We start from the raw sequence: 12112 nt of genomic DNA, 5'->3' as shown, positions 1-12112 counted from the left end.
ACATTGATTGGTAACCCGATTAACTTCTTGTCACTATCGATATAGTAAGTCTTTACACCTCCATTAAACACCAGGATGGTCTAGAAGCAGTCAAGAAAATTTTGCCGACCAAATCAGTGGCATTTGCCACACACAACCTCATGATTTTGGACATGCTACAGTTCTGTTTGGAAAATAACTATTTTCTCTTTGATGGTAACTTCTACTTGCAATTACAAGGGACGGCAATGGGGGCAAAATTTGCACCGCCATATGCATGCATTGTGATGGGGGTAGTAGAAAGAGAATGGCTGTGGAGTGACAGGAATGAACATTTTTCCCAGAATATTATTTTCTGGGGAAGATATATTGATGATATACTGCTGATCTAGCAAGGACATAAGGCTCTTTTGACCGAATTCTTACAGTCCCTAGTACCTAACAGATGGGGCATAGACATTACATTTCATATTTCAGATGTGCAAGTGGAATACTTAGACCTCCTTATTTACATTGAAAATGATAAACTACAGACCAATTTTTTTTAGGAAACAGACAGCGGCAAAATCAATATTACATGCGACTAGTTGTCACCCACCAAGCATAATCAGAAACATTCCACAAGGAGAGTACAGACGTGCCAAAATAAATTGCACTAATCCTAGTGACTACACTTACTTTTCCTCACAGATCACTGAGAGACTGAAGGCCAGGGGATACAATCAAATGTCCCTCAACCATTCTAAAGAAGAGGTAGGCACTTTGGACCGGAACAAAATGATCAACAGCTCACATCGGCACAAAGAGGATCCAACCATCCGTCTGATTACTCAATTTCATAATGGTCACCGTTCTATTCGAAGATACCTGCAAAAACACTGGCACGTACTTCAAAATAATCCTTCCATTCATCATTACATTACCTCTCACCCACAAATTGGGTTCCGTCGAGCCCCGAACCTTAGGGATAAACTTTGCCCATCCTTTTTCCAACCAAAACCCTCTGGAGCATTCTTTTCACAACCTAAGGGGTTCTTCACCTGCACCAAATGCTCCGTTTGTAAACTTGGGCTCAACAAATCTACGACTATCACACTCAACGACAAAGAATTTGGAATTAAAGATTTTATCAACTGTGAGAGTACTAATGTGGTATACTCAATATGGTGTCCCTGTCAAAAAGCTTACATAGGAAGTACTATTCGACCCTTAAAAATTTGAATCCAAGAACATTATCGTAACATCCTTTAACTGGAGTCCAAGGCACCTCTTGTGGAACATTACAAAACATTCCATTCCCATGAACGAAAATTTACCTTCTGTGGCCTTAAACGCATTATAATGACCCCCAGGGGAGGCAATCTACATCTACGTCTACGTCAAGAAGAAAGTCGAATAATTATCCACCACAATACAGTACATCAAGGACTAAATCAGGACCATGAATGGCACTATTGGCTCTTATAATTTGAAGTGCCGATCATGAAACCTTGCTCTCTGTAATGCCTGTATGGATATTTTTGTCTTATATTTTCCTTTTTTCTTCTAGTTACCTTTTTTCTCTATTCCTTTCGAACGAGTACTCGATCCCCTCAGTTGTCCACACATTAGATGTGCCTGATTTACCTGAAACTGTTTACTGGCAGGCTACTATTAGTGTTATTCTTGCTTGTTTGGTCTCCTGCATGTTCGCTTGACTCACCCTTTACTCTTGATTGGTTCGTATTTCTCTTGATCATTCTATCTTCCTTTTCCACTGTGTCACATATTTACTATTATGCAACATGGTTTGTGAGTACTTTTCTCTTCCCTTTTCTCTTCTCTTTTCTTTCTCTTTTCTTCCTCCTTCGTTTTTCCTTTACCTGTCTAATCTTATCTTTAACCTGATTTCTCCTTTCAAGTCTTGTGCTGCATGTTATATCTTGTCTTCAAAATGGCGGCACCCTTTTATATGATATTTACGTTTTTTTCAGTCCTTCCTCTGTTTCCGCAACTGTGCTCAGAGGAAGGACTATAGCTATTTAACACGGAGCTTGCCTTCGCGCTCCAGCAATTTACCGCGGGACGTGATGTCAGGATTTTTCCAGTTTTCAGTCCGGTAAGAATATCGTGCCGAACTTGTTCGCTTACCTTTTAGAATTGAAGGTTGCTTCGTGACCATATGCCACAGTCTGTTACTAGTACCGCTTTTCTTTTCTCACGCTACTTTTTGAGTCGAATTATTGATCTCCTTTCATTTAAAAATTTACTAATATGTTTATTAATATGTTTAGGCAGTAAAAAGTGTACCATCCTGTAAATGCAGTGTAGAATCCGACTTTGAATCCCATGCTATGTTTATATTGGTCTTTGTAACGTATGATGAAGCTATCATGTACAATGTCTACTTTAATGGAGTAACTTCTGCAAGAATATCTCTTAACCAAGATAGCCCGTTATTTATAATTGATGGCTGCTCTGTTGTATTAACCCATACTCCAAGGAGCAGAGCGTTCCGTGATTTGTATCTTTCTTTCTCCTCCCCCCCTGTTAAATTCAAACTTCACTGCTGTTCCCTCTGTTTTCATGAATCCTCCTACATACGAACAGATAACTGACGCTGTACGAACTTTAGTTGTACTGGTTAGTTTTTTTTATCTTGTTTTCCATTATGTGTATTGTTATGGTCCTTTTCTTGCATGACTTAGCGTTTATTCAAATACCATGTAGGGAAGCAGTTTCTCTAAAATGTTATATACACTTTTGTACCCAGATTATCATCAACACTTGTGATATTTGTAACAGAGGATTTTTCCATCTCATATGACTTGGTATGCAAATTTTTTTTTTTTTCGGAACTAGTTTTATTTATTTTTCTTTTTCTTTATCTATATCTTTCCATGCTACATCTAGACACCCTTTTAACCATTCTTACCTCTTTACTAAAAATTACGAGTGTGCCAGCATGTCTCTCTTTGATAGCCATAGTATTCACACTCTTACTTCATTTTTTTTATAAGAACCCACCTCTAGTTTAAACCACGGTGTCAATTATTTCTTTTTATTGTAAATATATTCACTTATAATGCATTCTTCTTCTACCTTTCTTTGACTAATTATTTCGAAGACGAGGGCTTTTTTAGTCTCTGAATTTTATTAAGAGTTTTATTTGCAATTAGTACTTTTTCTTCACTATTTGGGGAGCACTATAGGCAAGACATTTTGGGTTTTCAGCGTGTTCCTATACTATTCACGTTTTTTGGTAGCACCGTTTGATTACATTCGTTCTACCCAGTGTTTCATTATACTTTCGTATGTATATTTTCACAGCCTTGAGAAAGCCCTGGCGTACTTGCAACAAAGGGCGAAACACATGTCGGCTGATACTTCAATGAACTTTGAATTAAAGACTATACTATGATTCTCGTGTTTACTCTAAAGCCTTTTATTTCACAAATAAACAATATGATGAACTTGAATTTTGACATTGTTTAAGTGGGATCTCACTAACTTATAGTCCTTGAACATTCAAACAGATTGTCTGAGCCGCTTTAATGCAGAAGATCACTACTGGGTTCTAAATTACGTCATTCAAACTATTTTTCAGGAATGGGGACAACCCCAAATAGACCTATTTGCAGACGAAGCAAAGGGAAATGCCCTTTTGATCAACTGGTCAGAAAGTTTTCTGTATGAGTTTCCCCCATTCTTCTAATTCCGAAGGTCATCGAGAAGCTCCACAGAGCCAGGACCAGGATGATCCTAATAGCCCCTGCATGGCCTCACCAGTAGTGGTACATGGACCTACCTCTTCTGTCAGAGAAACCACAAATGAGATTGCTGTTCAGAGCGGATCTCCTTCACAAACTCGAGGGGAAAATACTCCATCCCAACGTTCCTTCCTTGAGCTTGACAGCATGACTCCTGAATTCCTACAATATTGCCATTTAGGTCTTTCACAGGAATGCATGGATATTCTCAAGGAGTCCAAAAGACCATTGATGAGAGGCACAAATGCACTTAACTGTAAAATATTTTATATGTGGTGTCCAGAAGAACTTCCGATTCTGGGGCAGGAGGATATCATTTTACCTTACTTCCTCCATCTGGCAAAATCAGGTTTGTGGTTTTCATTGATAAAGGTACATCTTGCGGCAATAATCGCTTTTAGAAAATTGCCATCTCAGACTTCCTTTTTTCGAAATGCCTGTTGTTAAAGTTTTTTAGAGGGTTTAAGAAAAGTTTTTTTCCCCCTGTTCGTTCACACTAGTCCATCTGAGCTAAATGTGATACTTTCAAAACTGATGGGTCCACTCTTTGAGCCCATATGTAAGTCGTCTCTACAGCATATCACAAGGAAAACAGTGTTTCTTGTAGCTATTATCTCAGAGCGCAGAGTAAGCAAAATTCAGGCTCTCTATGCAAAAGAGCCTTACACTGTCTTCCACGACATTAGGGTAGTTATGAGAACCCATCCTATTCTCCTGCCAAAGGTGGTTTCTGATTTCCATATTAACCAGACTATTTTGCTCCCCCCGTTTTTCCCCAAACCTTCCATGCCAGCTGAAAGAGCTCTACACTCTTTAGATCTAATGAGTTCTAAAATTCTATTTAGATAAGATGAAAGACATTAGACAATGTGATCATTTATTTGTAAGCTATGGACCAATGAGAACTGGCATGACTGCTTCCGAAAAAACTGTTTCTAGATGGATAGTTTCTTGCATTGTATTTACGTATCAGTTAGCCAATAAACAATTGACTGCCAGGTCCAAAGTCCAATCTACCAGGGGCAAGGCAGCAACAATAGCTCTTCTGAAAAATGTCTCCATCTCTGAAATCTGCAAAGCAGCCAAGTGGATATTAGTACATACTTTCACAAGAGATTATGGTCTCGATTCAGGTACTAGAGAAGACACCCGAGTGGGACAGTCTTCATTACGAAACCTGTTTAAATGAACTGATCAACTGCTGTAACTTAATTTAGCTATGTCTGCAGGGGTATGGGATTGGCTTGCTACTCTATTCAGTGCGGAAGGATGTTACTTACCTGTTATCCTAGTTCTCCTCCAGGGGAATACTCATCAAAGTCATAAGCAACCCTCCCACCTCCCTGGACGAACCTTCGCATACAGCAGTTTCATGCTTTAGTGGAGTTTTTTCACATGCTCTTCTTCACTCTTTAAAAAAGAACTGATTTAACTGCCACCTTTCTCTGACCTCTGAGGCATGGTGGGATACTGAAGGTCTCTTATGCCTTGAAGGCACGGTGCCATTTATTTGCTTTACCATGTTAATCTGAATGCAGCCTATTGGCAAAAAAAGTCTGTGCTTTTCTTTACAGTTTTCTCTTCAATAAAACATAGTACTGTTATCTATGCATCCTTTCTTTGAGTTCCAGAAATTCTGGAGTTCTTTTTGATATTTAGTAAAGGAAAACTCAACGCAAATTAGACATGTTTTTTACCTTTACTCCAGTATTAGAACTTTCATAGATTCACATGCTTGAATCCTTTCCCGCCGTCTAGATGTGAATCCCCGGTGTAATACAGAAGTTATGCCCAAGTGCATATAAAGAAGGGAGGTCATGAGCAAAACGGGGGTGCCGGGGCCTATGATGAATATAATTAAAGATTTGTATTCTGGCAACTTTGCCAGAATTCGATGGGGGCCAAAGGGAGAACTAACAACTGAGATCCCGATAGGTCGAGGGGTGAGCCAGGGGTGTGTGCTGACTCCTACTCTTTTTCTTTTATTTATAAATGCATGTATCCCTTACCTTCTGATGGATATAACTACCTGTGGATTCCTCACCTAAAGAATTTCCCCCACGCGCCAGCTCTCAACGGAAATTTTCTTCTAGCTCTGCACGTCAACGATGACGTCACAATTGCCCGACTCCACGCGACGCCGTATGACGTCATCCAGGCAATAAGAAGCCCTCGTCGACGTGCAGACGTCAGTTCCCTTTTTTTCTGTGCCTTCAAGTAAAGTTTTTTCTTCGAGGCTACCAGGGAGCTACAGTTTCACTCCGGTGTAACTGTCACTACCGAGGAAGTCGGGTTTTAAACCCTGTAAACAGTGTGGAGGCCGCATGTCGGTCACGGACCCGCATGAGAATTGCTTATGGTGCCTTAGTTCCGACCATGAGGTCGAGTCATGCGGTTCATGCCAACGCATTAATCCTAAGGCCCTGAAAGAACAAGAGGCTAAGTTGTTTCTTGCTCGTTCTAAGAAGAGGAAGGAGAAGCATCATCTTAGAGAGTCTTCTTCAAGATCCTCGAAGACTCATTGGTGCCATCGGGACTCTCGACGTAGACATGGCTCACGGCACCGATCGAGCAAAGACCGCTCCCGTTCGAGGTCGCCATCGGCTCGGCGCCGACCGACGTGGGAGATCAGCCAGACTGTCACGCCTCCACCTCCAACGACTCCAGCTTCTCCGACGTCTCCACTGTCGGTGTGTATGAAGTGGATCCGCATCAGGAGCCGAGGGCTTCTCCGGAGCAGGAGATGCCTGGGCGGTCATCGGCTTCGCCTCCGGCACCGGTTCCTCAAGGCTATCCGGCTTTCCGGGCACGGACCCCGCAGCATTTCTGAATGCTATGTTTAATATTTTTACCACCATGGCGCCTGGTGGTAGGCATGCAGGTCCGTCAGATCCTTTGGCCTTTGACTTGGGTGCTCCAGCTCCTTAAAAGCCGACCCCCTTTATGCCCTTTCTTCCTTCTGGAAGTACCTCTTCGGCGCCGATGCCTTTGGCGTCGCCTAGAAGACCGGTGATGCCGACGACGTCCACTGTTGCGGCACCGATGGATTCACCACGGATCCAGTTGACTTTGAAATTGCCTGTGGTGCCGGGGGATCCTGCGTCGGATGGCTCTGAGGGTCGGCGTCATCAAAGATCTTTGGCGTCGGCCGACGCCCTATCGACGCCGGGGCTCAAGTCCAGGCTGCGCTCCATGAGGTTAGCTCTAAGGCTGCTGGAAGAACAGGAATATGAGAGGCAGCATTTGGAGGAAAGTGAAATCATGGAGCCGTCAGGGGACCTGCAAGGCTTGGATACTGCAAGCGGCTTAGCCACTTCCCCGGAATGGGACCTGGCTTCTCCGGGGGAGTATACGGAGAAGGCTGCTTCTTTTCACGCTGTAGTGAGGAAAGCAGCAGACTTTTTGGACCTTCCACTTCCTGCTGTGGAGGTGAAGACAAACCTCCTGACCGAAGTGCTGCATCCAGCGTCACCTGTGGCGGAGCCTCTTCTTCCTTTCAATGAGGCTCTTTTGGATCCTATTAAAGAAATTTGGAAGAAGCCAGTGACTTTGGCGGCCGTGAACAGGGCGGTGGCGAGACGCTATCGTGTAGCACCAGGTGATCCGGACTTTCTGACCAAGCACCCAACTCCGGAGAGTTTGGTTGTCCAAGCGTCGTGCTCCTCCCGTTCTGACTCCAACTTATATTGTGTTTTTAATGTTGTACTTAAAACTTACCCCTTTTTTGAGTTTTATTCTTTTTTAATGGTTGTATTGTTGCTTTTATGGTATTTGTTTTACCGAAAAAAGTGGATCGTGGGGGATGCATTTTCGATTGCATGGTCAGGGATTTATGCATACACCTTTCCTCCAATTCCTCTCCTCACAAGGGTAATCAGGAAAAAAAAGTCGGAACCCTGCCAGAGAATTCAAATAGCTCCAACATCGCCACGTCAACCTTGGTACACGGAGTTACTTCTACTATACTCATGTCCACCCATCAGGATGAAACCAATTCTGGAGTTGCTCACCATCAACCAGGGACAAGTAAGACACTCGGATCCCAAGTCTCTGAGCTTATCGGTATGGCTCCTGAATTCAACAAATTTGGCTGCTTAGACATACCAAGTGATTGCAAAGACATCCTTGCTAAAGCACGGGCAGATAGCACAAATAAAACGTACTGCCTGAAGCGGAAGCGTTTTTGTTTGTGGTGCGAAGCCATGAATATACACCCTCTCTCCAAGGCCCTGGAAAAAGTTTTACCATACTTCTTACAGCTAGCACGCACAGGGCTTTCCCATGCATCTATCAGAGTCCATCTGGCAGCTATTTCTCGATATAGGAGAATACCAGGCAAACCATTTTTTTGTTCGCTGAGGTTAATGAAGCAGTTCTTGAAAGTTCTCTTCAGATCCTTTCCTGAAAGCCCCACCTCCAGCATGGCAACTTAACATCATCCTCAGCTAGCTCATGAAGGAGCCCTTTGAACCCATTCATAGGGCGGACATTAAGTACCTCACATGGAAGGTGGCTCTCCACCTCGCCCTTACTTCTGCACGAAGAGTAGGGAAAGTCCAGGCTTTTACAATACAGTAACCTTTCTTACAATTCAAAAATGTGTTATTCTGCGCACCAATCCTGAAATGATCCCTAAGGTACCTTTGGATTTTCATCTTAATGAGCCAGTAATACTGAAGTCATTCTTCCCAAACCCCAAACTACTGACGAGCGAACCCTGCATTCACTCGATCTTAAAAGATGCATCAAATTTTATTTTTCACAGAACGAAGTTGTTTAGAAAAACTAACCAGCTATTTATAGCCTTCAGTACCCCTAGAAAAGGACACCCTGTAACTAAACAGACTGTTTCTCAATGGATTAAGAATATGATTATTTTCTGCCATCAGAAAGCTGGTAGACCATTGAATATGAATGTGTGAGCACATTCCACCGGAGCAATATCCACATCCTGTGCACTGTTCGCAGGTGTATCAATACAGGACATCTGTCGTTCTGCAACATGGAAGACAGCACATATTTTCACGCAGCACTATTTCCTGGATACAGAGTTGCTTCAAGATGCAGCGGTTGGACAGGCAGTCCTTAGAAATCTAGTCCAATGAAGGTGAGACTTTTTTTTTTTACCCTCCATCAACTTGTTTTGTTTTGTCACTTTTTCTATAATGCTAATAACTTTATGCTCTCCAGACTCTAGACCGCAAGCAAAAAATTCTGAGAAATTTTCACGCTCTTTCACATATATAATACAATGTCGATATTGAACACGTAAAAAATGTTACTCACTGCTTGCTATTCTGATTCAAGCATGTGAATCTATGAAAGTTCCATTACTGGAGTAAGAAATAAGTTTCTTACCTGTAACTGTAGTTCTCCAGTATTCGACACTTTCAGATACTCACATGCAACCCACCCACCTCCCCTGGAGAGCTCACATTCATTCTCTCAGTAGTATCTATTTACAGCACTAATGCTTGAATAATCTAAGGGAAGTCAGCTCCTCACAGGCAGGTTCTAGAGGGTGGTGTGATCTGATTGGTTGATGTTAGTGTTTGGTCCTTTTTTACAAAACTACTGTGATATTTCTAATTTTAAGGCCTAATGCACTTAATCTTTATATGCACTTGGGAATAACTTCTGTATTACCCCGGGGACTCCCATCTCAACGACTGGGAAATATTCGAGCATGTGAATGTATGAAAGTGTCCAATACTGGAGAACTACAGTTATAGGTAAGTAACTTATTTCTTATATAATATAGGAGATATATATATATATATATATATATATATATATATATATATCATGTGAGGAACAACTAAAAAGAAAGCCACAAAGGTGGATAATACGATTTTCTATTTACTACTGGAGCAGAGTGGAGCATTTTTACAAATCATAGAGCAGAGGTAAGTGAGAAAGTCACAAATCTCTATTGTCCAATAATGGCATGTCATCTCGTCTTTGTGAACTCAGCCTTTTAGCCTTTTCATTGGTGTACTACAGTTGAAACAACCAAATTCATCTGTTTAGTTAAACACTCCTTCCCACGAAACGAATCAGTCCATTACCTGGGTGACATTCCTCTAAATCGATCCAGTCTTGGTTTCTGTCCCTACAAAAACAGCAAAACATATATTTTAAAACAAGAAGGGGGTAACATTGTGACCGTTTCCATCATTAAATCCAAACAGTATCTCAAAATATACAGTGCATTGACTGAATTAGTAATCCATATATTGAACAACTCCATATATTGAGCTACTAAAACGATCTGTCTTTAATAGATTACAAGAACGAAGACTCAGGTTAAGCATATTTTAAGCTTTGAAATACAAATCCTCAAAAAAACTTATAACCAGCTGCTTTATTGAGAATACCATCCAGCAATTCCTTAAAACAGTTCCTACTGTCAGCTCGCTTTTATGGACGTCAGGATGTCGCCTTAAGGTTTTTTTCTGCCTTCTCTGTTGTGAATAGCTTTTTATTCACTACTGGTGTGAATACTCTCGTGAAGGTTAAGCTGGATCGTGCTTGAGGCAGTTTGCCTGTCTTATAGTTGGCTCAGGTGCATGGAGGTGCCCGTGATAGCTAAGTGCTAGCTATGAGAGAGATTTTTCAAGGCTTGCAGAGTTTCAGCCCTTGTCTTAGGGGCCTGACACACTGAGGTACCACACGCAGCTGCATCACCCATACTGGTATTTCCTGGTACTTTAGACGTAAGCACCGCAGTGCCCAGAGCGCTATCCTATAATCAGGCTCTCACTTCAGCATCTCCCATCTCGTCACAGGGTGAGTGGGTCACTCACGCTTTCCAGTCTTTTGACGAATTAGGAGGGATGAAGTGCGAAAGCAGGAGGCTGAAAGCTGACGCCAAGCTTCAGTTTCCTGTTTCAGTATCTGAGGCGGAAGGGAATTGTGTGCCTGTCCTGAAGCAAATTGTGTGCCTGTCCTGCGGGTCTATCGAGCTGAAGGTAAGTTAAAAAACAAAAAACTTCCAAATGTTTTGTGTGTCTTTGTGTGAGAATTGTGTGACGGGGCAAGAGTGAGAATGTGAAAATCGGTGTGAGAGCGAAGGAGTGCGAATAAATGAAATGACAAAGTGTGAATGTGAGTGAGAATAAGTGGGGGTGAATGAAAGAAAGTGAACATGAGTGATTGTGTCATGCTTTTTTTAGTCTTCTGCTGCCTAACGTACTGGAGGTAATTCTTGGCTTACAGAGGCACCCATGGCAAAATGTGGGTGCTGCCATATTGGAGATAGTTCTTGGCATATGGTGATGCTGTTACACCAGAGGCAATTCTTGGCATGTTGGACACGTGCTAAAATACTAGATTTGTCATACTGGGTTTACATACTGGAATTCATTATTAGCAAAATAAGCACCTATTCCAAACTTGCACTGGCATATTGGAGGTAATTCTAGTTATTGGAGCAGCCATGTGCTTTTTAAATTAATTATTTTGTTATAGGGGGGACCTATGGCAAGAGGCTGGTACATTGCTGCCAATTCTTCGCATATCGGACAGCTGTGGCAAAAAGCTGAAGCTACCAAACTCAATGTAATTCTTGGCAGGTGGATTTTGGCATAAGGGTTACCCATGACAAAATGCTGGCACTGGCGGTAATTATTTGCAAAAAGGGCGCTCATGAAAAAGTTGCTTTGACACACCAGAGGTAATTGTTAGCCTCTGTCAATCACTCAGGCCGCATCTCAGTCGTTTTTGGCCTATCATTCCACTTTAGTTAGGATCCACCCATGTACACACCAACCTTGACCCGGCTCCATTGGGAATAGTCCAGGGCTAAATTCCAGCCAAGGCCCTCCCCGAACCTGAACACAATCAATCCAAGACCAGTATCGCCCTTGCTAGGGCTCATCTGTCAGGTCACAGTGTACATGGGTCCCATGTCTGGGCACACGCGTCCCACTTGGGGTGTTGCACTGACGTATACAGTAAGTAATGGATTGAATGTTAAAATTAATCTAAACCACTGGTAATGGTTGTATGACAGTATAATGCATGCATTTACCACGTATGGTAAGTTTAATAAGATAAGGAAAGAAAAAGTCAATTGATAATTATATAATATTTATTATCAATTCCTCATACATCTTCATCCTTTTTGGCATCACCCATGCCTTATGATCGTTTTTAACAGGTACAATGCCCAAACTTAAAATACTTACCTGCCTCTTCCCTCCAAAACTTGCAGTGCATTCTGGTTAATGTGATTTACTGTTTATGGTGAGGAGTTCATCATGTTTGTGTTTTTCCAACGAGATCGTTATTTACATGTGTGCATTACTACTTTTCTGGTATTTTATTGTGACCATGGACTAACTTACGGTACTCATGTGATGAACAGCTTTCTTTCTTCCTTT

General features: G+C 41.9%; 1 long non-coding RNA gene across 1 annotated transcript in view; it reads right to left on the bottom strand.

Annotated features, from left to right (window-relative positions):
• The window catches only part of LOC138266449 (uncharacterized), a 311949-nt gene that overhangs the window by 31480 nt on the left and 268357 nt on the right, over positions 1–12112 (bottom strand). Inside the window, exon 2 of the long non-coding RNA XR_011199526.1 lies at positions 9797–9840. This is a non-coding gene — a long non-coding RNA (uncharacterized lncRNA). The remainder of the gene's footprint in view (positions 1–9796; positions 9841–12112) is intronic.

The sequence above is a fragment of the Pleurodeles waltl genome, chromosome 11, assembly GCF_031143425.1.
Source record: "Pleurodeles waltl isolate 20211129_DDA chromosome 11, aPleWal1.hap1.20221129, whole genome shotgun sequence".
Taxonomy (NCBI): domain Eukaryota; kingdom Metazoa; phylum Chordata; class Amphibia; order Caudata; family Salamandridae; genus Pleurodeles; species Pleurodeles waltl.
Note: the sequence above shows the minus strand (reverse complement) of the source record. Positions and strands in the feature narration are given on the sequence as shown.